Below are 27,574 nucleotides of genomic sequence, written 5' to 3' on the forward strand. Positions count from 1 at the left end.
CTAGTTGAAGCAAAGTGTGGAATTTGATCTAAATTTTGTTTCTTCCAGTGGAAGCAGGGTGGAGACCTGCAGCATTTCTTTCTCTGCTCCATTAGTGAAGGCTGCTACTATCAGTAGTATGATCCCAGGGTCAGTTGGAGAACCCTGACATTCTAAAATAATCTCTTTCCAGGAAATCCCAGAGGCAAGGGCGAGTCCATTTCCAGGTCAGGCCAGAGTTAAACCCAGGGATCACAGGCACCACCTGTAAATGTGAAGTGGAATTCAGACCCCCTGGCTTTTGCCTAGATTCAGAACTGGACTTGGGGCAAGATCAAATCGCGCTGTGATATGCCTTTTCTGGGCTTCATGCTGCTTTTTGTTTGTTTGTTTGTTTTAAATCTTCTCCTTGACACTCATAAGAATTCAGAGAAAGAATGATGATCATCAACATTTTGGTTTTGCCTGACAGTTTTCAAATCATTTTACTCTGCACTTCTTTCTTATTTAGCATTTATCAAGAACCTACCATGTGCCAGGTACCATGCTTTCACATATATTGCATAATTTAATCATCATGTCAATGCCGTGGTGTGGTTTTGAATATACTCATTTTACAGATGAATTTCTGACACTTGGACGTTTAAATAACTTGCCTAAGGCTTGTAAATTGTGGAATCTGGATTTATATCTACATTTGCTTGATTCCAGAATGTGTGCCGGTTCCATTACGTGCCATGTTGATTTCTGTGGTGGGTATGAGTCAAAAGAGCACAGAGAGACATAGCCTAACGTATATATGATGTTTTCTTCTCTGTCTTAACCTGCTCGTTTCCTTTGCACTGCCCTTTTCATGCATCAGCTTGTCAAGAAGAGCTGGGTTCACTAATCTCTCCACCTATAGTATTGTCTCTGACCCACTTCCAAGATCCGATATAGGAAGTACTAAAGCCAGTAATGGGAAATTATTTTCATCCCATTCCAACACTGAACTATGGGCAGTAACTTCTTGGAACACTTTTGAGAAGGCTTATGTGGTGGTATCCAGGAACAGGTGCTGTGATCAATTACTGTTGGCTGTAATGGGCATGGGAGGAGAGAACACATCTGCTATATATTTGCTATCCCTAACTTTAGCAATCCCAAACTCCACTCCTGGTGAGAGGAGAATTAAGTGTACATCTATGTCAGTAATATATACTTACAGCCTTTCACAGGCTTCCTCCTAGTTTTGACCAGTGGGTCCTCATGTAGTTCCCTGAGTTAATTTTTACTGCTTCTCTCACCACCTACCCTCACTACATACCCTTGTTTATATATATATATATATATATATATATATATATATATATATATATATATATATGTATGTATGTATGTAGTGCCTACTATGTGATATTCCAGTGTTTTTCATTGTTTTTGTTTGTTTTTAAAATTTATTAATTTTTGGCTGTGCTGGGTCTTCGTTTCTGTGCGAGGGCCTTCTCTATTTGCGGCGAGCGGGGGCCACTCTTCATCGTGGTGCGTGGGCCTCTCACTGTCACGGCCTCTCCTGTTGCGAAGCACAGGCTCCAGACGTGCAGGCTCAGTAGTTGTGGCTCACGGGTCCAGCTGCTCCGCGGCATGTGGGATCTTCCCGGACCAGGGCTCGAACTCGTGTCCCCTGCATTGGCAGGCAGATTCTCAACCACTGCTCCACCAGGGAAGCCCCATACCCTTGTTCTTATAAGGCGATTCCTTTATTCGACTTCCAAAGTCTGGTTTATACTTAGCTTAGTTTTCATGGCTTCCTGTTCCTTTACACTAAATGAGATTTGATTAAAACATTGAACATGAAAACTGCCATCTAGAATCTGCATCTCTAACAAGGACACCAAGGTACCCAGTGCCTGTTTACTCACCATCAACAAAGAAGACCACCTCCTGGAAATTTCACTCTTTTTTGAACGCCACATAGTTCCCTTTTTTTGTATCATAATTGAAAATCCCTTACCTTTGAAATAACATGTCTTGACTCACAGTCTAAATTTCTACTGTCATCTTGGCCTTCTCCATATACCTGTCTTATCATCGTGGGCAGGTACAATGCCAGATCCTATCCTTTGTGGATCCAACTCCTGCTGGATCTTGGTGTAGGAACATTTCTGTGACACAGAGATTTCAATCCCTGATATGTCCGAATATACTGTTTAAATAACTAAGATTCACTAGTCATGTTATTCTTGGTCTGTATAGCCTTGGGACTTTGATAATTATCGACCAAATACTATAAAAACAGCAAAATCATAAAACTGGGCCCAACCTCATTATCCTTATGTCAGTGAGGGTATACTAAAATCAGGCTTCAGACCTGATCCTGGGTATTTAAAAAATAATTTCAAAAAATCAAAGTAATACATGTACATAATATTGAAAATCTGATGAAACTAAAATATGTGTTGCCAAAACAGTAACCCTTCCTAGTCTCTCTTTTCTACTCTTTCAAATGGGGATTAGACCTACCCCACAGGACTGTTGAGCCAAGGTCTTAGCATAGTATTTGGTCTATCTAATAAGGATTAAATGGTATTTACCCATCTATGTAACTATTATCATCATGCTGTGCACCCTAGCAAAGACTAGAGTGTAAGACAATTTGTTGCCGTGTTCAGCAGAGATCTCCAAGAATTTCATTTTTCCCCCTCAGTAAATAGGAATGGAAAGCCTGAATGCACTGAGAAATGAACTAGCATATTTCTTTAACCAAATGGAGAAAAATTGATTAAGTAACACTTTTCCACTCGTTCTTCCTTCCCTGTGTGTCCTGAAGAACCCTATCGGCAAATATGTAGTTGTCAAGTATAAGGCAGAGATTTCACTGCTGGAGAGAGAGAGGTTTACGTAGCGAAGAATAATTCTGAATATAAAGAAAGAGAAACTTCCCTTTCACTTTCTGATTAGGATTCTTCTTGCTGAGCAGACACCAAATGCTTTGAAGACTGTGGAAGTCATGTGCTTCTGCAATTTGATCATACCTCCATATTATCAGGTGACAAATTTGTTATAAGGAATGATAAAAATTGTAATTCTTACCACCCACATAAATGCGTAAAACCAATTTCCCTGTTCAGGTTCCTGAGAAATAAACATGCCAACACGGAAAGGTTATTTATCATGACTGTCATAATTAGGTCCAATTGGGGAAGTCAGTTCCCTTTCGCAAATGACAAACTGCAAGTTCCAACTCAGCAGCCCCGTTTTGCAGGACGCGTCTAATAACCTCCAGTCATTTATCATGGTAGTTGTTTCCCCCCCACCCCCACCCCGACTGTTGACTTTACAAGTAGACACTCAGCTGCTAACTTTAGCCACGGCATGAGTGTGTGTGAAGTAGACATTAGGAGACAAGGGGATCAAAGAAACCCTGGGTGTCTCCCATTTCACTTCCTGCCGGCACGCAGAAAGAGGACAATGCATGGCTGGAGCAGTTGCCTGCCAAAACCACCGGCTAACAGGCTTTGTGCACTGTCTGGACTTCTAGACCCAAGATAGAACTGAAAGTTCTGCTTCAAAATCACAAAGATCATGCTAAATATATCACTACTTCAGTTAACGGAAAGAATCTGGGATTGTGTATGTGGTGGGAAAGGGTTTGATTGATGAAGGGATTCTATTTCATGAGATCCTCTCAAAGACTGACAAATCTCATTTGATTCACCTCTCCGGATTGAAAGTCTTACTAAAAACGATGCCTGTTTCCTTCATAATAAGTGTCGTTTAGTGACCTTTGTGTGTTAGATGAAAAAAGGCCGGGAAAGAGCAGTTGGCTCCCACACCAGTGTTCATTCTCCTATGATACGTTGCTCACCTATTTGCCAAGGATTTGAATCCAATCAAACACCTTTAAGAGTTCAGTTGGGCAAAAGGATGCCATCTCCTTTGTAATGCCACCTTTTTATCACTGCACTTAATTCATTGTATTATAGTTGCCTTTTTGCGTGTCAGCCTCCTCATTACAGGGACCATGTCTTATGGATCTTTCTATCCCCAGAACCTAGTCCAGTGTTCAGAGACAGAGTAAGCACTCCGTAAACGCCTGTTGTAAGAAAATGAGGAAGAAACGGGAGGGAGGTGTAGGTGATCCCGAAGGCACTTTTGCCTCCTGCCTTGCTGGTACTTCTTTTGCACAACACCTGGAAATAATTCTGACGCTTTGAACTTTCTGGGGGTTTGAGTTCTGGATAAATGGTAGTTTACAAGGATGCCTGACTAATCTGAACTTCTTGAATGCTTTAGTGATAAAGCAGTCAGCCCAGCCAACTCTCAGGCCCTGTATCAGCTAATCAATAGGAATGTTCAGGCCACACCAAGATTTTCTAATAGCTGTCAAGGCTGACCAATCAGGGATTGTTCAAAAATCACACAGAAGCAGAAAAACCTTTCCTTTCTCTTGGGGATTTGCTATGAGAAAAGACCTTGGGTAGGAATTGGACGATTCAATTCTTAAATGATCTAATTATTATTAGGAAGACTATATAAAATGAGGAAGCAGAGAGGAGGAAGGGGAAACCAAGGGACTTAATCATGCTCATCATTGCACCCTTAGGAACTCTGCTCAATATTCTGTAATAATCTAAATGGGAAAAGAATTTGAAAACATAAAGTTACATGTTTATATATAACTGAATCACTTCACTGTACGCCCCAAACTAACACATTGGTGGTTTTATTGTTTGTTTTTGTTTGTTTAGTTTTAGAATGTTGAGCTATGTTTTATTGTTTTGCACTGGTGCCCAACTTTTCATTATTTTATCTTTGCAGTATTTTCTAAAACAGCTTGAGGTATAAAGATTACATGCAATAAATTGCACATACTTAAAGCCTTCAGTTTGATACCACCTTCTTGCCTTTCCCTACCCCTACCTTCATCTCCAGGCACCACTGATCTTTCTGTCATTATAGTTTAGCGTTCTTTTTCTAGAATTTAAAAAACGGAATCATACAGTGTGTGCTTTTCTTTTGGTCAGGATTCTTTCACTCAGTAAGACTGAGATCCATCCATGTTGTTGCATGCACTGGCAGAGCTTTCCTTTGCATTTCTGAGTAGTATTTCTTTGTATGAGTATGCCACAATTTGTTTATCCATCCACTTGTTGATGGACTCTTGGGTTGTTTACAGTTTGGGGCTATTAAAAGTATAGTTACTATGAACATTTACATCCAAGTGTTGTCATGAATATATGTTTCCATTTCTCTTGGGTAAATTCCTAGGAGTGGAAAGCTTGGGTCATATGATAAGAGTGTGTTTAATTTTTAAGACCTTCCAAATGGTTTACCAAAGTAGTTGTAGCATTTTTCATTTCCAGCAGTAGTTTGAGTTCTAGTTCCTTGTCATCCTCATGAACACCTGGTATGCTCAGACTTCTTCACTTATTCTAATAGGCATGTAATGGTATCTCACTGCAACACAACACTATTTGTCAAATATGCTCCAATATAAAATAAACATTTTTTTAAAAATAAAAATATGTTAGAGCCCTGGCTTGCTGGATCCTCTCGGAGGACTGCAGGAGATGAGGAGTAGGGAAGGCAAAAGAGATGGTTAGGAAACTAGAATGAGAGGAAGATAGAGAACGGTGGTGTGTGGCACCCACTCCTCCTGTAATACTTGAAAAAAAATGTTTCCCAGCAGCTTTCTCGTTTCAAAAACATTCCCTCACAGCATTAATGCACTTGAAACACTGTGCACACCTCCCCACCCCCATCCCTCAACAAGACACAGACTTAGATGTCTTAGCCCTTCCTGTACCTCCTGCTATTTTCACACTCCTAGAGCTCAGTCCTATTGGTAGTGTTGGGGTAAAAGGGTCTGCCATTGTTTCCGTCGTCAACAGTGTTTACCCTAGGTTTACTAGTTCAGCTGTTTCAAATCCCATAAGGCTTAAGCTTGGCACCAAACATCAGAGGACAGATGATTTTGAAAATGTTGCTGCTTTTTTTAAACCCCAAGTAATCAAAATCTGTTAAAATGTTGTTAATTTAGAGGTGAGACTATATGTCCTTGCTTCTGATTCAGAGTTATTTTTAATTTGGGGTTTAAAGATATCTGTCTTAAAAATAATATTAGGGGGCTTCCCTGGTGGCGCAGTGGTTGAGAGTCTGCCTGCCGATGCAGGGGACGCGGGTTCGTGCCCCGGTCCGGGAGGATCCCACGTGCCGCGGAGCGGCTGGGCCCGTGAGCCGTGGCCGCTGAGCCTGCGCGTCCGGAGCCTGTGCTCCGCGACGGGAGAGGCCACAACAGTAAGAGGCCCGCGTACCACACACACACACAAAATAATAAATAATAATAATAATATTAGGGATTCTTTTTTTTTTTTTTTGGAGGAAGGGAGGTAAGAGTCCTTGGTGATGCCTAGCCACAATTTGTCATGCAATAGAGAAAGAAGTTAGTAAGGGAAAAGTATGGTGAGGTTTGAGTAGCTATTTTAAGATTTTATTCTTGATACTTTGGAGAGAACTTTTTTCTCCTCATGATTCAGGGAATATTATGGGTGAGCTCCACTTCTTTCCAAAATGACAAATTCAATGCTCATCCCCATGGGATAGAGTCAGATGTCATTGGAATGACTGGAGTTGCAAATTCTTTCAGGATTCCGTCTATTTTGCCAGTTGTAGGTGTATCTGTTCCAAACAACAGTTTCTACACTCTGGTGAAAAGTACGATTATGCTCAAGCTAGAATGCATAACTAGTGCTTTTTTTTTTTTTTTTTTTTTTTTTTTTTTTTTCTGTACACGGGCCTCTCACTGTTGTGGCCTCTCCCATTGCGGAGCGCAGGCTCCGGACGCGCAGGCTCAGCGGCCATGGCTCACGGGCCCAGCCGCTCCGCGGCACGTGGGATCTTCCCGGACCGGGGCACGAACCCGCGTCCCCTGCATCGGCAGGCGGACTCTCAACCACTGCGCCACCAGGGAAGCCCCATAACTAGTGCTTTTAATCATTTTGTGAAAATAGTTTAATGCCCCCAGTCCTGAGAGTGGGTAAATGAGGTAGGACTACTATTTTTAAAGCACCCATTTTGTGTCCATGTGTTATGGGACTTGCCTATGTTGTCTTATGTAATCTTCACCCCCAAAATATTGCACCAGTTTCCAGTTGAAGAAACAGAGGCATCAGTGTTTGGGCCCAATGAGATGTTCAGATCCTCAAATTGTCTTCTAAGACTGGTGATAGAAAATGTATGTATAAGATTGGTAAAGCCAGCCAGTCTTTATTTTCAGTTTGTGTGTTTCTGTGTGTTTGTGTGTATGTATGTGTGTGTGTGTGTGTGTGTGTTGGGGGAGGATAAGGGGAATGAAATACCAACTTAGACTATCCTCTAGGTGATGAAGTTTGGGAGCTAACAGCTGTCTACCACCTAGGGAGCAGTAATTCAGATTCATTCATTCACACCATCTCATTCCCCCTACCTCCATAGGAATTCCTTCATTGGGGGTGGATGGAGAAAGAAGGAAAAAATACTACCTGAATAGATCTTTTTCAGCAACTTTTTTCCACAGGAGGTTCCAGGATAGCTGATTGTTTTGCCCCCCAAATTCTTCCTTATCCGTCTTCACCATTAAGACTCAACTCACTCACCCTTATCCCTACTTTTGCAGCCTATCAATGCTTTCATGGGTTTTGCTGTTCAGTCAAGAGCAAAATTTCTGGTTATGCTAAAATATGCCCAGTATCCTGGGGACAGGTAATAACTCAGTATACTGGTAACAGCAGCCTAAACCAGAATAGTGCATCTGCTTCCTGGGTCTCCAGAAGACTCAAGGACTATAAAATGGCCTCAATGCTTTGCCTCAGGTGTGGTCCCACAGATGGGAGGTGCTGAGGATGAACATTCCCTGGCACTGGCTGCCACAGAGATAAGCATTTATTTGGTCCTTTTCCAGTTCGTTATAGCTTTAAGTCTATTTCTCAGTACAAGATTGCCATTTTTCCCTGGCAGTGCCATTCTGGGCAAATTGAAGTACAATTCTTCATCCTTTAGAAGATGTCCCATTCCATAGAAGCCAGAACAAGAGCTCTGTGCAGGGTGCATTCCCTGAAATCCTTAAGAGGACGCTGCTGCATTAGCGTACTTCCCCCAAATTCCCATGCAGAGGCTTCGTGGTGACAGTAAGAGCTTTACAGAAATGACTCTTTTTGAAAAGATGTTCTCACGTCCTATCTGTAGCTCTAAAGTTGCTATCCAGAGCTGGCTCCCCCAAATCACCAACCTACCCTGTTGAGAAGACATAGCTAATTTTGTCACTTCCCACAGCAAGGGTGAGCACCACCTCCACAAAGCTTCAGCAGTGTCTCAGATGTCGTGAAGGAAAGGTCAGAATTTATTGAGAAGTTTGATTGAAGGTGGGTCTTTCAATGAGGGAACATGATTAGTGGGTAAGCATCATGATACAACCGTCCAAGATGGGTGGAAACAGAAAGTTGAGGATTTTAAGATGAGGGATTCAGACTATCTTAGGGTGTTTTCCACTGAAGAGTTGATGGATCTTTTAGGAAGTTCCTGTAGTAAACAATATAACCATTTGCTTGGGCAGGACATTCCCAGAAATGTAAGGAAACGTTAGTGAAGACAGTGGAATAGCAAAATAATTTTTTTTAGTGACTTCAGAAAGACTATGGGAACTTACTTTGCTATTTATTTTGTATTTTATATAGTTATTTCTTTTTTGTTCCTTTAGATGCCTAAGGTTTTTCTCTTTGTTTTTAGTTTAATGTCAGTCTGTCGTAGCTATAGAGTCTGGCAAATACCTGTCTGAACTCTGTATCTATGAATTTGATTTTTTTTCAGATTCCACATCTAAGTGATATCATACAGTATGTCTTCCTCTGTCTGACTTACTTCACTTATCATAATGCCTTAAAGGTCAGTCCATATTGTTGGAAATGCCAGGATTTTCTTCATTTTTATGGATGAATAATGTTCCATTGTGTGTATATATGTGTGTGTGTGTGTGTATATATATGTGTGTGTGTATATATATATATATATATATATATATATATACACACACACATATATACACACACACACACCACATTTTCATTATCCACTCATCCTTTGAGCTGTTGTAAATAATGCTGCAAGGAACATGGGGGTACAAATATCTTTTCAAGATAGTGATTTTTGTTTCCTTCAGAAAATACCCAGAAGTGGAATTGTTGGATCATATGGTAATATTCTTTGTTATTTGTTCAGGAACCTCAATTTGTTTTCCATGGTGGCTGCACCAATTTACATTCCCACCAACAGTGCACAAGGGTTCCCTTTTCTTTACATCCTTGCCAATACTTGTTATTTCTTCTCTTTTAGATAAAAGTCATACTAACAGGTGTGAGGTGGTAACTCACTGTGATTTTGATTTACATTTCCCTGATGATTAGTGATGTTGGGAACCTTTTCATTTATCTGTTGGCCATTTCTATATCTTATTTGAAAAAATGTCTGTTCAGTTTCTCTGCTTTTTAAAAAAATCAGATTATTGGTTTGTTTTGCTATTGTGTTGAGGAGTTCTTTATATATTTTGGATTAACCCTGTATCAGACATATAATTTTCAAATATCTTCTCCCATTCTGTAGGTTACATTTTCATTTTTAATGGCTATTTTCTTTATAATTTATTTGTATTTTATTTTATTATTTATTATTTCTTAATTTTTTTATTGGGATATAGTTGTTTTACAATGTTGTGTTAGTTTCTACTGTACAACAAAGTGAAGTAGAGTTCCCTGTGCTGTACAGCAGGTTCTTACTAGTTATCTATTTTATACATATTAGTGTATATATGTCAATCCCAATCTCCCAATTCATCCCACTCCCCGACTTTTCCCCCTTGGTGTCCATATGTTTGTTTTCTACATCTGTGTCTCTGTTTATGCCTTGCAAACCAGTTCATCTATATCATTTTTCTAGATTCCACATATATGCAGCTAAATATCAAAAAAACAAACAACCCAATCAAAAAATGGGTGGAAGACCTAAATAGACATTTCTACAAAGAAGACATACAGATGGCCAAGAGGCACATGAAAAGATGCTCAACATCACTAATTATTAGAGAAATGCAAATCAAAACAACAACGAGGTATCACCTCACACCTGTTAGAATGGGCATCATCAGAAAATCTACAAACAATAAATGCTGGAGAGGGTGTGGAGTAAAAAATACAAACACATGGAGGCTAAACAATACACTGCTTAATAACCAAGAGATCACTGAAGAAATCAAAGAGGAAATCAGAAGCTACCTAGAAACAAATGACAATGAAAACACAATGACACAAAACCTATGGGACGCAGCAAAAGCAGTTCTAAGAGGGAAGTTTATAGCAATACAATCCTACCTCAAGAAACAAGAAACATCTCAAATAAACAACCTAACCTTACACCTAAAGCAATTAGATAAAGAACAAAAAACCTCAAAGTTAGCAGAAGGAAAGAAATCATAAAGATCAGATCAGAAATGGATGAATGGATACAGAAAACGTGGCACACATATACAATGGAATATTACTCAGCCATAAAAAGAAATGAAAATGAATTATTTGTAGTGAGGTGGATGGACTTAGAGTCTGTCATACAGAGTGAAGTAAGTCAGAAAGAGAAAATCAAATACCGTATGCTAACACATATATATGGAATCTAAAAACAAAAGTGATTATGAGGAACCTAGGGGCAGGGCAGGAGTGAAGATGCAGACGTAGAGAATGAACTTGAGGACATGGGGAGGGGGAAGGGTAAGCTGGGATGAAGTGAGAGAGTGGCATGGACTTATATATACTACCAAGTATAAAATGTATAGCTGGTGGGAAGCAGCCCCACAGCACAGGGAGATCAGCTCGGTGCTTTGTGACCACCTAGAGGGATGGGATAGGGAGGGTGGGAGGGAGATGCAAGAGGGAGGGGATATGGGGATATATGTATATGTATGACTGATTCACTTTGTTATAAAGCAGAAACTAACACACCATTGTAAAGCAATTATACTCCAATAAAGATGTTTAAAAAAAAAGACAAATGCACTGAAATGTTCATTGAAGCACTGTTTACCTTTACATTTTGTTGATTATTTCTTTTCTTGTGTGGAAGCTTTTTAGTTTTATATACTTGCACTTGTTTATTTTTACTTCTGTTGCCTTTGCTTTTGGTGTCAAATAAAAAAAATCATTGTCAAGAGTGATGTCATGTAGCTTATCTCCTATATTTTCTTCTATGAATTTTATGGTTTCAGGTTTTACATGCAAGTCTACTCCATTTTGAGTCGATTTTTGTGTATGGTGTAAGATAGTGGTCCAGTGTCACTCTTTTGCATGTGCCTATCCAGTTTTTCCAACACCATTTGTTGAAGAGACTGTCTTTTCTCCATTATACATTCTTGGCTCCTTCATCATGATTTAATTTGCTGTGTATGCATGGGTTTATTTCTGGGCTCTCTCTTCTGTTCCATTGACCTCTGTTTGCTTTTATGCCACTACCATACTGTTTTGATTACTAAAACTTTGTATCATTGTTTGAAATCAGGAAGTGTGATGCTTCCACCTTTGTTCTTTATCAAGAATGCTCTGGCTATTTGGGGTCTTTCATGGTTCCATATAAATTTTAGGATGGTTTGTTCTATTTCTGTGAAAAATGTCATTGGAATTGTGATAGGGATTGCATTGATTCTGTACATTGCTTTGGATAGTATGGACATTTTGACCATGTTAACTTTTCCAACCCATCAACACAGAATCTTTCCATTTATTTGTGTCTTTTAAAATTTCTTTCATATGTATCTTATAATTTTCAATGTACAGGTCTTTCGCTTCCCTGGTTAAACTTATTCCTAGGTATTTTTTTATTCCATTATAAATGAGTTTTTTTTTTTTTTTTAGTTTCTCTTTCTGATAGTTTGTTATTAGTACATAGAAACACAATTTTTGTATGTAAATTTTATATTTGCAACCTTACTGAATTCATTTATTCTAACAATTTTTTGGTGGAGTCTTTAGGGTTTTCTGTATAAAAGATCATATCATCTGCAAATACAGTTTTACTTCTTCCTCTCTGATTTGGATGACTTTTATTTCTTTTTCTTGCCTAAGTTCTCTAAGACTTCCAATACTGTGTTCAATAAGACTGTCAAGGGTGGGCATCCTTGTCTTGTTCCTGATCTTAGAGGAAAAGCTTCTTCCTTATCTTAGAGTGATAGCTTTCAGTTTTTAGATAGTTGAGCATAATGTTAGCTGTGGGTTTGTCCTATATGGCCTTTATTATGGTGAGGTATGTTCCTTTTAGGCCCATTTTATTGAGAGTTTTTTATCATAAATGGATATTGAATATTGTAAAATGCTTTTTCTGTATGTATTAAGATGACCATATGATTTCTTTATCCTTCATTTGGTTAATATGGAGTATCACATTGATTGATTTGCAGATGTTGAATCATTCTTACATCCCTGGAATAAATCCAACTTGATCATGGTATATGATCCTTTTAATGTTGTTGAATTAGTTTTGCTAATATTTTGTTGAGGATGTTTGCATCTTTGACCATCAGGGATATTAACCTATTATTTTCTTTTGTTGTAGTGTCCTTGTATGGTTTGGTATCAGGGTAATTTTGGCCTCTCTCATAAAATGAGTTTAGAAGTACTCCTTCCTCTTCTGTTTTAGGGAGGAATTTGGGAAGAATTGGCATCACTTCTTCTTTAAATGTTTTATAGAATTTACCAGTGAAGCCATCTGTTCCTGGACTTTCCTTTGTTGTGAGGTTTTTGATTACTGATTCACTCTCCTTACTAGTAATTGGTCTGTTCAGATTTTTTGTTTCTTCAAGATTTAGTCTTGCTAGGTTGTATGTTTCTAGGAATTTACCCATTTCTTCTAGGTTGTCAAATTTGTGGGTGTATAATTGTTCATAGTAATCTACTATGATACTTTGTGTTTCTGTGATATCAGTTGTAATGTCACAAAACCATTTTAATGTACACAGTGCCAGGCTGATGTAAGGGTGAATGGTTTTGGTTCTCATTGCCTATTAGAGAGGTAGGACATTGAAGTAGGTCATTTTTTTCTGCTTCCTCATAGACTAGACCAATCTAAAAACAGTTCAGTGCTCCTTTTTCTTTAAAACCCAGAGCCTATGGTTACAATGTATCATATGGAATATGTTGGAAGAGCACTAAATTTTACAGAGTCAGAAATACTGGGTTCAAGTGTCAGCTCTGATCCTAACATGCTGTATGATTTTGGGAAAGGTAGTATACTTTATGGAGCCTTCATTGGTTTGCAATCCAATTCAGACATGTAAAATTTTCCAAGTTGTATTGTAAAATATATAAGTGCTATATAACTATAGCACTGATACTCAGTGTCTCTATTCTTATGAATGTAGAAAGTGAGGAGCATGCTAGAGCTGAATTTAAAGATAAAAAATTAGTTTTCAATTGGTCTATATTATGGTTCTGTAAAGGTTTGATGACAGCACAAGCCTCTCTACTACTATGCCATTTGGGAATTCTAAGAATAAACTCAGTAAGAAAATCTCTAAAAAGTGACAGTTGAAAAGCCACAAGGTCGGGACTTCCCTGGTGGGCCAGTGGCTAAGATTCCATGCTCCCAATACAGGGGGCCCGGGTTCGATCCCTGGTCTGGGAACTAGATCCCACTTGTGGTAACAAAGATCCTGCATGCGGCAACTAAGACCCAATACAGCCAAATAAATAAATAAATATTTTTAAAAAAGAAAAGCCACAAGGTCAAACAATATAAACAGGATGGAGACATACCAATGCACCTTTTAGCTGTGGTAGCTCACATGTTTAATTAAGCTGATTGATTTGGAGAGGGGGAAAAATAAAGAGTAAAGCTATTAAAATTTATTCTGTAGGAAAACTTTTAATCATCTAGAAAAACATCCCTGTATACTGTTAATTGAAAAAAATCAGTTTATAAAACAATATGTAGTTAATAGTTGTCATTTTATATAAACATATTTAAGTATACACACAAGTTTGGGACAAAAGACCAGGTATATATTCCATATAGCAAATAATAAGATGATTGTATTAGTTTTAATTTCTTCTGTAGCTTTTTTGCAATTTTCCAAGTTTTCTACACTGAGCACAAATTGAATTTTTATTCATATAAACTGATGCATGCTATGTAAAAGAAGAAAGAGAAGAGGAGAACAGGCTGAACCTTTCTTCAGCTTTTGTATTTGACATGATGGAATTCACCAATCTGCCATGATGCCTGAAATTCCTATGAGATTCTCTTGCAGTGGGATAAATCACCCTCTCCAGCAGTTCACTGCTTAAAGGCAAGTAGGTTATTTGGGGTGCAATAACTCATGAACTCATTAACATTCACTCACAGAGAACACAGTCCTGAACAAATGGGACACAGAAGTACAAAAAAATAATTGGTGGTGATGATAGTGGGTTCATTTATCATCCAAGGAGGGTTTGTTTGGTGGTAATCAAGCCCCATGAGGACAGGTGGTTGCTGAAGTTTGCCAACGTTAGAGCTTCACAGGGCAGGCTGGATTCTTACCTTATGTTCATATTTCATTGTGATGTTAGCCTGTATTTATGGGTCTTAAAACTAATAAAATTTTCTTCCATGGATGTTCCATTGTATAGTCACATTTCATTTTTCATTCTTACAGATTGCATTGATTTTTCAGTCAGTCAGATAGAGATGGAGAAATCATTCCACTCAGATAGACTCACACTTATCACAATAGATAACATATGGAATTGTGTTGGTGGTTAACTTCTTTTCTTGTACATTGCTTTGGGTTGGGGATTGTGGTGAGGGTGGGGAGGGCAATGTGTATAAGACAAGTACAATTTTCTTTTCTTTTCTCCAGACTTGGGCAGTGCTGCCATGTGATGTTGGAGTCTTTATGTAACTTTCTTTCATTCTATTATAGTCAAGATAGTGAGACAGTGATGATACATGAAGCATTTGTATTTCGAAGTATTTCCAGTTATAATTTTTCTTAAAGGCATGTTTTCCCTTTTCTTGTGCTAAGTAATTATATTTTTGCTGGGGTATAATGCTCTATGCAAATGAAATAAGAGGTAGAAATTCCCTTTGGCCTCTCCTTGTTAAATAATTAGTGCCAAACTTCAAACATCAGCATTAGTAGAAGGGAGCAGCCATCTGGGGAAAACATAGATCACTTTGTTTTGCTTTGAAATGCATCATGTGAGGTTTTTTTTCCTTTTCTCCAATGTATTTTTCTTCCTAAAAACACCTAACTGTGTAGATAATAAATTGACTTTATATTGTATGATTATATAAAAATTCTTGGTGGAGGATGATCACTCAGGCACAAAATACTACAATGGTATAGAGAAGAGACTTAGGAGGGAGGTCTGTTTTAACCTTGGTTTGCCACTTATTAGCTCTTGACTTTGGGTAAGTTTTACTTTCCTGAGCCTCAGTTTTCTAATCTGTGAGCAAAAGTGTGGATAATTCTAGTACTTACTACTTGGGTGTATTTGAGGAACAAAGGACTTAATGAAGGGAGAATGCTTAGCATTGTGAATGGTCCTCTGTAAGTAATCAAAAGTAGTAATTGTTGTATCAAGCACTGTGATGGAGGCACTGATTTGGATTATCCACAAACAGGAATACATAAAAATGTGGCAGAGGTTAGACAAGTCATTCAGATAAATAAAGCCCATGTGTCTGCTGAAGCCTAACTCCACTTTAAGTCCTCAACAGAACTGTCAAATGTGGACATGGAATATTAATGGCACTTTGTTCTTGTTATCAGATTCCTTGTCTGCAGTGTTATAAGGCAACTGGCACAGGAATTTAGCAAGGACCTTTTACCTAGGTAATTAAGTATTCTTCCACAGCATTAATTTTAATGGTTATAGACTATTCCATCATATTAATGCACATCTATCTGTCTGTTTAATCAAAATCTTGGACATTTTGGCTCTTTGTAATATTTCATTCTGGCAGAGACTGATACTTGTATATCAATCTCTGTTCTCCTCTTACTTTTTAATTGAACTCAAAAATTTAGCTGGATCTATGGCTGTGCAACTTACAACTACATTTCCTACACTCCTTTGCAACTTTGGGCATGTAATTATATTCTGGCCAGTGCTATATGAATAGCAGTGCTATGTCCCACTTCCTAGGTCTGTCCCTAAAAATGAATTAGTGCCCTGGCCTTTCCTACTTTGCTCTTCACTAGATGATGAGAACTGGAGCAGTAGCCCTTCTTCTAGAGATCAAAACTGTGAGATTAGAAGTGCTGCTTAACCAGCCCTGAACTGCTTCCATAAGAAAAACACAAATGTCTCAAATGTCTGTTTTATTCATGCCATATATGCAGGGGTCTCTTTGTTTTATAAGTTATAACCTAAATCCCTATATAGGCAATGCTATGAGGAGCACATTGTGTCTGTGAAATTCTGATTATTTCTGTGGATAAGTTCCGAGGAGTAAAAATTCTTACTTAAATATCGTACATATTTGAGGTATTTGTAACGTATTTCAAAATAATTCATCATCAGTGCACGAGCCTGCCAATTTTCCTGTGCCCACACTGCCTCTTGGTATTGTTATTTTTGTTTTTATCTTTGTCAATTGATACGTTATTTTAATTTGCATTTACTTGACTGGTTGAATACTTTTCTTATGCTCACTGCTTGCAGCCTCGAACCATTTTAAAAAAATACTATCATATTTTTAAGTCATTTAAAGAAAACTTTTTATAATTTAAAGATATCAGGTATTTATTTTGGGTCTATCTTGAAAATGCTTCCTCAGTTTGTCATTTACCTATAACATTTGTTTAGGATTTTTTTTTAGTGTTAACATCAAATAAAGATCTACCAGTTGTTTTCTTTATAATTAGACTCATTGTGGTCATGATCCCAAAGCTTAAGGTCCATAATTATTACCAATACTTTCCTAGTAAGATTTCACTTTTTTATGTTTAAATCTTTAATCCATAAAAACTTATTTTTGATATATGATCTAATTTTATTTTTAGTATTGTTTTTACAGATGGGTGGCCAGTTTTTCCCATACCACTTATACCACTGCTACTTAATTATAAGCAGTATCTCCCCTCTAAGATGAATTTGTAAGTGTGTATAGACTTTTTTGTATGTCACAATGACTGGGAGGTATTACCGACATTTAGAATATAGAGACTAAGGATGCTAAATATCCTGCAATATGTGGTATAATGCTGCATAAAGAAGAAATGTCCTGTCCAAAATATTTTTAAAAGTCCCATTGAGAAATGCAGATATCTTCTTGTCCCACTGATTATAATTGCCACCTTTATCATAGAAGAAATTTCCAAAATTTTATATATATGTATAGATACACACTCTGTGTTTTGTTCCATCTACTGCTACTGGATTTTAAAATTTATTTATTTTTGGCTGCATTGGGTCTTTTTAAATAAAATATCTTTATTAGAGTATAATTGCTTTACAATGTTGTGTTAGTTTCTGCTGTATAACAAAGTGAATCAGCTATACATATACATATACATATATCCCCATAATCTCCTCCCTCTTGCGTCTCCCTCCCAACTTCCCTATCCCACCCCTCCAGGTGGTCACAAAGCACAGAGCTGATCTCCCTGTGCTATGTAGCTGCTTCCCACTAGCTATCTATTTTACGTTTGGTAGTATATATATGTCCATGCCACTCTCTGACTTCATCCCAGCTTACCCTTCCCCCTCCCTGTGTCCTCAAGTCCATTCTCTATGTCGTCTACGTCTTTATTCCTGTCCTGCCCCTAGGTTCATCAGAACCATTTTTTGCCACTGGATTTTAAATTATCTTAATTCCATCATATTAAATTGTTATTTCATTGCATTATTCTTCCTTTGTCTAAAATCCCACGGCTATCTTACTCAAGTATTCCTTCCTGAATAATTTTGTCAAATTCCATCTTTTCATTGATATGACTTCATGCAATTTTGTTGTAAATGTGTTCTATAAAGAAAAAAGTTTTGATTTTATTTTTATAACATATAAAAGTCAATATATTTTAATAAGGAATTATTTTACTAACTGTTATATTTGACTTCTCTCTTTTAATACTGTCTGATTTTTTGTTTCTTTGTTATTCTCTTATTTGATAATCTGATCTTTTCCTCGGTTGCTTTACATTTAAGGATTTCAATTTATATATTCTACCTTTATTGTGATAGCTTAATGGAGCAAAATAAAAATGGGTAGATGAATCAATAATTCACAGGTGAAACAGCATTAAATGGCTAACATATATATTATAATATAGTCTTAATATGAATATTTAAAATTAGATATTTTGGTCTATAAGTTTGGTGAAGATTAAAAAATGTAAATAGTGTGTCATTCACAATTGGTAGGAGTTTATAATCTTCCAAAGAAGATTTAACAATATCTGACAGTATAAATGTGCATACCCTTTGCCTTGCATATGTCTATAATCTACTTTTTTCTGTTATATTTTAGCCAGATACTCTTTGACCAAGGGGAAGTTTAACAAAAATGATATTGAAGTAGAAACTAATCATAGGTAAAATAGTTTATTTTTGCTTTTTTCTTTTTTTTTAAACATTGGACTTTGTAAACATCTTGCTAGGGCCCTTCCTTCCAGGGTCCTGGGAGGGGTCTGAGTGTATTAGGGGACTTGGGAACTTAAAACTCTAGTTTCATGAGCTTCAATGTAAATCTGCCTCGAAAAATGGTCAGAAGAACCTAGGAGCAAGACGGAAATAAAGATGAAGACCTACTAGAGAATGGACTTGAGGATACGGGGAGGGGGAAGGGTAAGCTGGGACAAAGTGAGAGAGTGGCATGGACATATATATACTACCAAATGTAAAATGGATAGCTAGTGGGAAGCAGCTACATAGCACAGGGAGATCAGCTCAATGTTTTGTGACCACCTGGAGGGGGCGGATAGGGAGGGTGGGAGGGAGGGAGATGCAAGAGGAAAGAGATATGGGAACATATGTATATGTGTAACTTATTCACTTTGTTATAAAGCAGAAACTGACACACCATTGTAAAGCAATTATACTCTAATAAAGATGTTAAAAAAAATTAAACATTTCATAGCTTTCTTAACAATTACTTATACTCCACATTTCCTCAGTTCTTTAATCATTATTACTTACTTTATAGCATTCCCCCAATTCTCAAGTTGTTTTATCTGATATATCAATTTATTAAAGTTATTCTTTTATATGTAGAATAATTAAGATATATATTTTCTCATCCTTGAATATCTGAATATGTGTATTTCTGCTGCCTTCATAGGTGTGTATAATAGCTTGGCTGGGTATAGAATTTTGTTGCTATTTAATTTTTTCTCAAAACTCCGTAGTCATTGTACATTTGTTTCCCAGCTTTAATGTTATGGAAGATATGACAAATAAAAATTATATTTGGTTTTCTTTTTAGGTAAGCTATTTTCAGTTTGCTTGTTTTCTTGTTGGTTTGTTGCTGTAGATATTAATAGGAGTTTTTCTCTCTCCTTGACAGTAAAAAGTTATGTATAGATATAGATGTACTCTGTAAATCCTTCTTTTCTACAAAGTTTTTTTTTCATTATTTCTCCTAAATCTGCTATATATTTTTGTGGAATTCTATATATATATGTGTGCATGTGTGTGTATACATACATATGAAGTATGTATGTATATGAACATACTAGGTTGCTTATTAAAATATAGTAGAATTACTTGATTTAGCTTTAGGGCTTTGAATCAAGAAAACCTGTCTTTGAGTCCCAGCTCTTCTCATTACTAGCTATGTGACTTTGGAAAAGTTATACAAATTTACTATTACCCCATTTTTTAAACAATAAAGTAATAATAATATCTACTTCACAGTACTGAGTAAATGAGCTATAACATGTTACATATTTCTAACAGCTTCTGGCATATAACAAGCACTCAGTGAAATTAGATACTTTTAATTATTTTCCTTCATCACAGTTTTACATTAAGTATGTTTTTCATCTCCATGAAATCTTCTCTGATTTTATTCTGTTGCCTTTTCGTCACTCCCTGCCAGTTAAAATATATTTTACAAATACAATATACTATATATTCTCATTGAAAATACACAATTATATGTTACAGATTTTTCTAACATTTTCTCCTGTTTTTATTTGTTTGTTTCTTGGTTTTTTACTTTTAAGTGACTCAATTTCATAGATCATTACAATTCTAGAGGAAAGTTACTCAGGGGTAAAAATTGATCAACTTGTGGCAGACATCCTGTTGCTATTTCATTCAAGTTTATTCTCTCCGGTTATTAGAACCCACTCAAAGATCATCACTTACATTCATTCTCTGGTGATGGTATAAATGAGTACACTTTGACAGATATAGCTAAGAATTCCTTGTAGCAAATAGTTCTCCTTGGCTAATTGTCTATTTCCATGTGACAGTTGATTTCAGGAGATGATAGAAATTTTCCAGTATTGGGTGACAGCATGTCCTCATTGAGCCAGAAGAGTGGTCACAAATTGTTAACCTACTGATTATGTTTCATTTGACCAGTACAGTATTTTTTAATGTCTTTAGACACTGCATGCACTCTCTATTTCTCTATAATCCCAACTACTCTCAGTTGACTCTACACCAGGGCCACTTCACTCATTTCTACAACTTGCTCTGTAAACATTTAAGATTGTGATTCCTAAGCTGATGTAAAGTTTGTGCAAGTGAACCTCAGTGTGAACATCAAGATTAGCAAGAGGCCATAAAGTCATGTCTAAATCTGCCAGCTGGGATATTAATGGATCAGTGCATTCACCAAATATTTATGAGTACCTACTGTGTGCCAGAATTTGAGATAAGTTCTAAGGATAGAGCAGTAAACAAAACATACATGGTCATTGGCCCTCTTGGAGCTTACAGTGTTGTGGAAGAAACAGAAAATTAACAAGTTACTCACATAAATGAAAAATTGTAATGTTGATTTATGACTCTGGAAGAAGGTAGAAAATAGAAATGTTTTCTATATCTGAATCTGTCTCTGCTTTGCATTTACATTCATTTGTTTTTTAGATTCCGCATATAAGTGATGTCATACAGTATTTGTCTTTCTCTGTGTGACTTATTTCACTAAGCACAATATTCTCTAAGTCCATCCATGTTGCTGCAAATGGCAAAATTTTCTTCTTTTTTATGGCCGAGTAGTATTCCATTGTGTGTGCATGTGTGTGCGCGTGTGTATGTGTGTATACATACCACATCTTTATCCATTTTTCTGTTGATGGACACTTGGGTTGCTTCCATATCTTGGCTATTGTAAATAATGCTACTGTGAACATTGGGCTGTATGTATCTTTTCAAATTAGGGTTTTCATTTTTTCCAGAATAGCCAGGAGTGGAATTGCTGGATCTTATGGTAGTTCTATTTTTAATTTTTCAAGGAAACTCTCTACTGTTTTCTGTTTTCCATAGGGGTTGTACCAGTTTACATTCCCACCGATAGAGTACAAGAGGTCCCTTTTCTTCACATCCTCCCAAAACTATTATTATTTTTAAATTTCCTGGTCAGCTGGCCCATTTACAAATCGATTGCTTTCTGTACATAGTTCACTGACTTACTAATCTGATGACAGACCAGTTAACTCTCTCTGGTAAGCTCTCAAGCAGCTGGATCAACCTAAAGTTTCTCAGCCATGAATTTATTGAAGCAGCTTATAAAATTGCTTTTTAATTTCCTACATGTGTGGTCCAAACAGTATATGGGAGCTTGTGCCTTCCAGTCCCATTGGGCTGAGTTAGAAGTCAAGACTGCAGACTGTTACTTATTTCTGATGGTGGCCTAGCTGATATTCATTCCAATAGTAATCTCATCTGAATTTATGACTGTCATGGAGAGACTGAGTTCCTGATAGGAATTTTTCTGAACTCCTACTGGCATTCCCACAGTACCAGCTCCTGGTGACCTCTCATAGGCCTCTGCATATGGACAGAATTTTAGCTCAGACTCAAAATGAGAGCATGTGCCCTTGACCTGTGTTTCTTCCCAGCGTAGCTAAATCTGCAGTGTAAACTTTCATTGATCAGATATTTGATAGCACAGTTTCTCAACTGATCAGCACTTGTGAACATTTGGAGCTTAATAATAATAATCACTAATATCTAATTCGGCACCCATTATGTGCCAGACACTATAGAGATTATTTTCTTGGATCTTCACAACAGCCATTTATAGTGGAACTTTTATTGAATCCCCATTTTACAGATGGAAAGGTGGTAAACTAGAGTGAATTTCCCAAGATATTTGCTAATAATTGATGGAGCTGGGATTTTCAGCTCAGCTCTCTGTGGCTTTAGAACATGAGGTTTTAACAATAATAGTACTACCCCAGAATATGAGTTTTTACATTGCCCTGTAATTATGAAGCACTGAAAGATACTAAAGTGCCTTTTGAGTCATCAAAGAAAGATTTCTGGTTTTTCCAGCTTAGCAATATGTATTCTATGTGTAATATTATTTCCTAGAGATATAAAAATAAATAGTATAAGTTACATTTATATTACATTGTGATAAGGACCATACTGTCAGTTTGGACAAAGATTTCAGAGCACTGACTGGTAGTGATTCTGAAATTGAACCTGATGATGCCAGGAATAATGCTAAGCAAAGAACGGTAAGAAGGGAGTTCCATCTAGGGGGAATATTATGAACAAAAGGTCAGAAAGATGTATCCAAATAGATGGTATGTAATTCACTGTGACCAAACTATTGAGAGGTTCAGGGACCATTCCGAAGAACAAATTTGAATAGTAAGTACTGAATGCTTATAATAGGCTCACAGAATGTTTAGACATTTAGTAATTTGCTGTGGCTAAAGCAGAGTATGCATGGAAAGTTGAAATAAAGGGAGGAGGAGGATAAATTGTGAAGGGTCTTCAGTGTTCTATCTTATTAACAATGGTGTGTTATATGTATATGTATGTTTGTGATTCATTCATTTGTGCATTCATTCATTTATTCATTCATCCAGTGAACAGCTAACAAGTACTTACTCTATGCCAGGTACCATGCTAAATGATAATGATTCAGAGATGTAAGACATGGCTCCTCTCCTCACAGAATTCTCTCACAGCCTAATTGCATGTAGCCCATGATTCATTTTAGTAACCTATAGAGTATTTTCATGCACAGATTTTTCCTTCTCAGCAAACATACATACTCAACAATGTGTACACACCACCCATATGTTTCAAGATGTTTTTCAAAGCCCATACTGAATGTCTAAACATTCTGTGAGCCTATTATAAGCATTCAGTACTTACCATTCAAATTTATTCTTCTGAATGGTCCCTGAACCTCTCAATACTCTTTCAAGAACGCTTTTACCTCTTTGTCCCTTCGAGGGAGGTCTCTGTAAGTGCATTTTAATGTGTGCTGAAAAAAAGGGCAGCAGAGCTGAACCCTGATTGAAAATCTGATCTTTTCCCTAATGTCACAAAGACATTCTGAGACAATGACTGAGGAGCTATGCACCAGTACCCAGCTGGATCCCTGATACTTACATTGACAGATGCATTATCAGCAGAGACATTGATTTAGAGTGAATTAAGTAAGCAATTTCCATTTTCAAGCCTCCAATTCCATTTTAGCACCAGGAGATATTAACCAGTATTCTTGTAGGTTAAACCTGATTGTGTTAAGGAGGGTGCCTGGACAATTGGAGAGAACCAGGATAGGAAATTAGAGTTCTGAGTTTTGTTCCCAGTTCTAGCCTGCTGGGTCACCTTGAGTGACTTGCATCATGTCTGAGTCTTGGTTTCTAAAAATCAAATCTTACTTGCTGTAATCCTGAGGAAGAAATTTGGATTACTGACTTGCTGTGTATAACTCTTTCAGGGTACATATATGCAAGGAATTGCTATAGATGCAGGATTCTTCAAATTGTTGAAATGAAACATTGGGATGGTCTTGATATATACTACTTTTTTTTTTTTTTTTACTACTTTTCATTCGTATAGCCAGCAAACTAAAAAGCAAAGTTGAAACACTTAAGTGCTCTTGTTTCTAGCATGATTCCAGCAGATTGATTGAGCATGGTAGAGTAGGAAGGGAGGAAGAGAAGAAATCTTATGTACAAAATCACTGTAAGGCATACAAAAATATTAATATTGTGTAATATAATATCTCTTTTGGGTATAATTGTGCTACTTTAAATACTTTAAAAACATATTGGTGTTATTTATCATCAAAAATATTTTAAACAACAAAAGTATAACCAGAATTATGTTGAGTCAAATTGTGATTCCCATATATATATAAATAGCATAATTTATACTAATAGTATAACTATATAACACTTTGCAATTCACATATAAGTCAATTCATTTTAGCTACTATTATTGTCATTATTTAATAGTTGAAGACATTGAAGTTCAGGTTGATTGTTACTTGCCAATATTTCCAAGTTCAGACTAAACTCCGGCATTCTGTATCCACTGATAGTGATCTCTCCACCACTGAATGCTGTGTATAGTAAATTGTGGTATAGCTAAACAAAGCTATGACACCTAAGAGATTCGAAAGATTAATTTGGGCCAAAGGCCTTTGTGGGGCGCGGCAAAGCGTTGCCGCAAAGCAGGGTAGAAAAAGCTGAGTCATCCATCCTGTAGCCAGTGCGCATGCGTTGAGATATGCTAACAAGGTTTTAGAGCAGTAACCAGTCCGAAGGCGACGTGTAATTATGCCTTCGATATGAGCCAATCAGAGACTTGCACAGTATCCCGAATCTTATATAGGCAGCTGCCGTTACGGCTGCGGCGTCTTCCTTCCATCTTTCCTCAACCAAGCTGTACTCCAATAAAGTGTGATACGAGAAGAATCTAGCGTGTGGCGACTGTTATTCTGCTGGTCAGACGCAGCTCGCCATAGGCCTTAAGGAAAGAAGTTTTCATTACTGAGGTGGGATACTTGAAATATGGCATTTATTTATAATACAGAACACTAAAAACATGGTACTTTACCTTATTTTTAACCTCCTGAAACCCATAGTTTCTGAAAATAAATAACTTATGGTATTTTATTAGCATGGTGTTTTACAGACTCTATTTGGAGGGAGTTCCATAAAAATCAAGGACAGATACCTTTGGGGAAAATTGAATATGATATCCCTTTTTTGGATACTCATAGTATGTATTAGGAGATAAAATGTTTTGAGAAATTCTGTGAAAAGGAAATTTGTTCAAGTTTGTTACACTTGGCTTTTCTTTCTTTTTAAATCTAACACCTATTAAACCTCTCTTGGAACACTAATTTGGAAAATGGAAAGAAATCGTCCCATTTCTCCTACTAACCACATCAATCCTTTTTCTTCCATAATTACATTTCAGGAAAAAACTAAAAGAATCCAAGATCAATTGATGCTGAATGTGGCTGTAGTCATAGTTAGTATCGTTAGAGTGGAAACTATAGAGACCACGATCTGTTTTTCCTAAACAGCTTCACATATCACAGTTGCTCAGTATATTATAATAACGTTTCCCGCCAACTGACCTGACATATAAACCTGCTCTGAGCATTTTTATCCGTGAGAAGAATAAAGTATTTCTGGGTTTTTTTAAAGGAAAACAAGTACCTATTCACAGACATTTAGACATCTTTCTAAGAGCTGAGGGCTGGAACAATTGGTTTTTTTATATTTCCTATGATTTCATTAACAGGGGTCATTTTTATGGTATGTCTCCATTGCTCTTATTCAACTCTTTAGCTTGATGAAATACTGGTTGTGAGGTCATGATTTCTTTGTTGCTTTCTGTGTATAACTCTATTTTGGTGGATTGGGTTAGCTCGAATGGTACTTATATTGATGTGCCTAACCAGAATAAAGCCACACACCCATGTGTTTTGTGGCAAAGCCTCTCTTGAAATATGAAGTCGTCCTTGTGTCCAACCTCTTGAGAAAGGGGCATCTATTTTGGGTCAGATACATGAACTGAGGGGGATAATTCTAACTGTTAAAGACTGTGAAGCTCTCTCCTTTCAATTAATCAAGATGTCCACGGGTATTCCTAGATGGTGCATTGTGAGATTTTGCCCATTGCATGGAGGAATTCTGCAAGATAAGAAATTAATAAACCCAGGCAAGATGCTGTTGAAGCGGGCAGTAGACTTTTGTGGTCCAAGTACTGATGTTGCAAGACAATGAAAAGAATTGGTGCTAAGGCCCTCAGACCCTGGAAACAAACTAGCCATGGTAGGATTTGAGAGTTCAATGTTTAACTCTCCAGTTTCATCCCTTAACCTCACTGTTTCACCAGGCTTCTACTGGACAAATTTATTAAACGTATTTCAGATTCCTGAATGGGTTACTCTCTCTTCCCTTTGGTCCTTTTCACATTCTATTTCCTCTGTCTGGAACATGCCCCCTTGAACTTACTCCCACTCTAATTTGATAAATGGCTACACATGCCTCAATTCTTCTCTACAGATGTTATTTTTGGAGGAAGGCATTCTTGATCCCTGCCCATGCACTTTCCCTCATTTAGGTTGTGTGTTGGACATCTCTCCTGTGCGATCTCAGAGCACCCTGCATTTTTCCCATCCCTACATTCACACTACTGTATAGTAAATGTCTGTTAAGTGTCTTGTCTCAGGACTTCCCTGGTGGTGCAGTGGTTAAGAATCCACCTGCCAGTGCAGGGGACACAGGTTTGATCCCTGCTCCAGGAAGATCCCACGTGCCGCAGAGCAACTAAGCCCGCGTGCCACAACTACTGAGCCTGTGCTCTAGAGCCTGTAAGCCACAACTACTGAGCCCACGTGCCGCAACTACTGAGCCCCCGCACCACAACTATTGAAGCCTGTGTGCTCTAGGGCCTATGCTCCGCAACAAGAGAGGCCACTGCAATGAGAAGCCCACGCACCACAATGAAGAGTAGCCCCTGCTCGCCACAACTAGAGAAAGCCTATGCGCAGCAATGAAGAACCAATGCAGCCGAAAAAAAAAATTTAAAAGTTTGTTTTAACTGAAAAGAATTAAAAAATAAAAAGTGTCTTGTCTCTCTTACCAAAGTTTGAGCTCTCTTTGGATAAGGAATATGTCTTTCTTGTTCATCATTTTATTTATAACAGTGCTTAGCAGGTAGTAGGTTCTCAATAAATATTTGTTGAATGAATAAATATGATAATTTATTATTTTCCTGTATGTTTTACTGTGGTTTTTGCTGTGATTCTTATTCTAGATTTTCAGAAGGACTGGAGAAGAGCAGATATGAGAATGACTCAGAATTATAGCAGCTTGGAAATTCTGAACAGAAGCCAGTCTGACAAGGTGGGAAGGTGAGTAGATGCCATTGTGTCTCAAACTTAAAGATCAAGAACACTTCTGATTTGCTTTTGATAGTATCGTTACAAATTACATCTTTTCTTTGTGATTCTATCACTGTCATTCGAAATTCTGGCACTTGTTCAACCTTAATTCCATGAAGAAAACAAAAACCAAGAATCTATTTGTTGATCTTTAAAGAGATGAAAAGAAATCATTTGAAAATGGCCAGCAGTTTTGCACAGTAGGAATGAAAATATCTAGAATATGATT

At 37.2% G+C, this 27,574-nt stretch overlaps 1 long non-coding RNA gene across 1 annotated transcript in view; it reads left to right on the plus strand.

Moving 5' to 3' along the window:
- Positions 1-27,291, plus strand: part of LOC136793407 (uncharacterized) — a 516,365-nt gene extending 489,074 nt beyond the window's left edge. Inside the window, exon 3 of the long non-coding RNA XR_010838619.1 lies at positions 27,219-27,291. This is a non-coding gene — a long non-coding RNA (uncharacterized lncRNA). The remainder of the gene's footprint in view (positions 1-27,218) is intronic.
- Positions 27,292-27,574: the final 283 nt, after the last annotated feature.

This window comes from Kogia breviceps, chromosome X (genome assembly GCF_026419965.1).
Source record: "Kogia breviceps isolate mKogBre1 chromosome X, mKogBre1 haplotype 1, whole genome shotgun sequence".
Lineage (NCBI taxonomy): Eukaryota > Metazoa > Chordata > Mammalia > Artiodactyla > Physeteridae > Kogia > Kogia breviceps.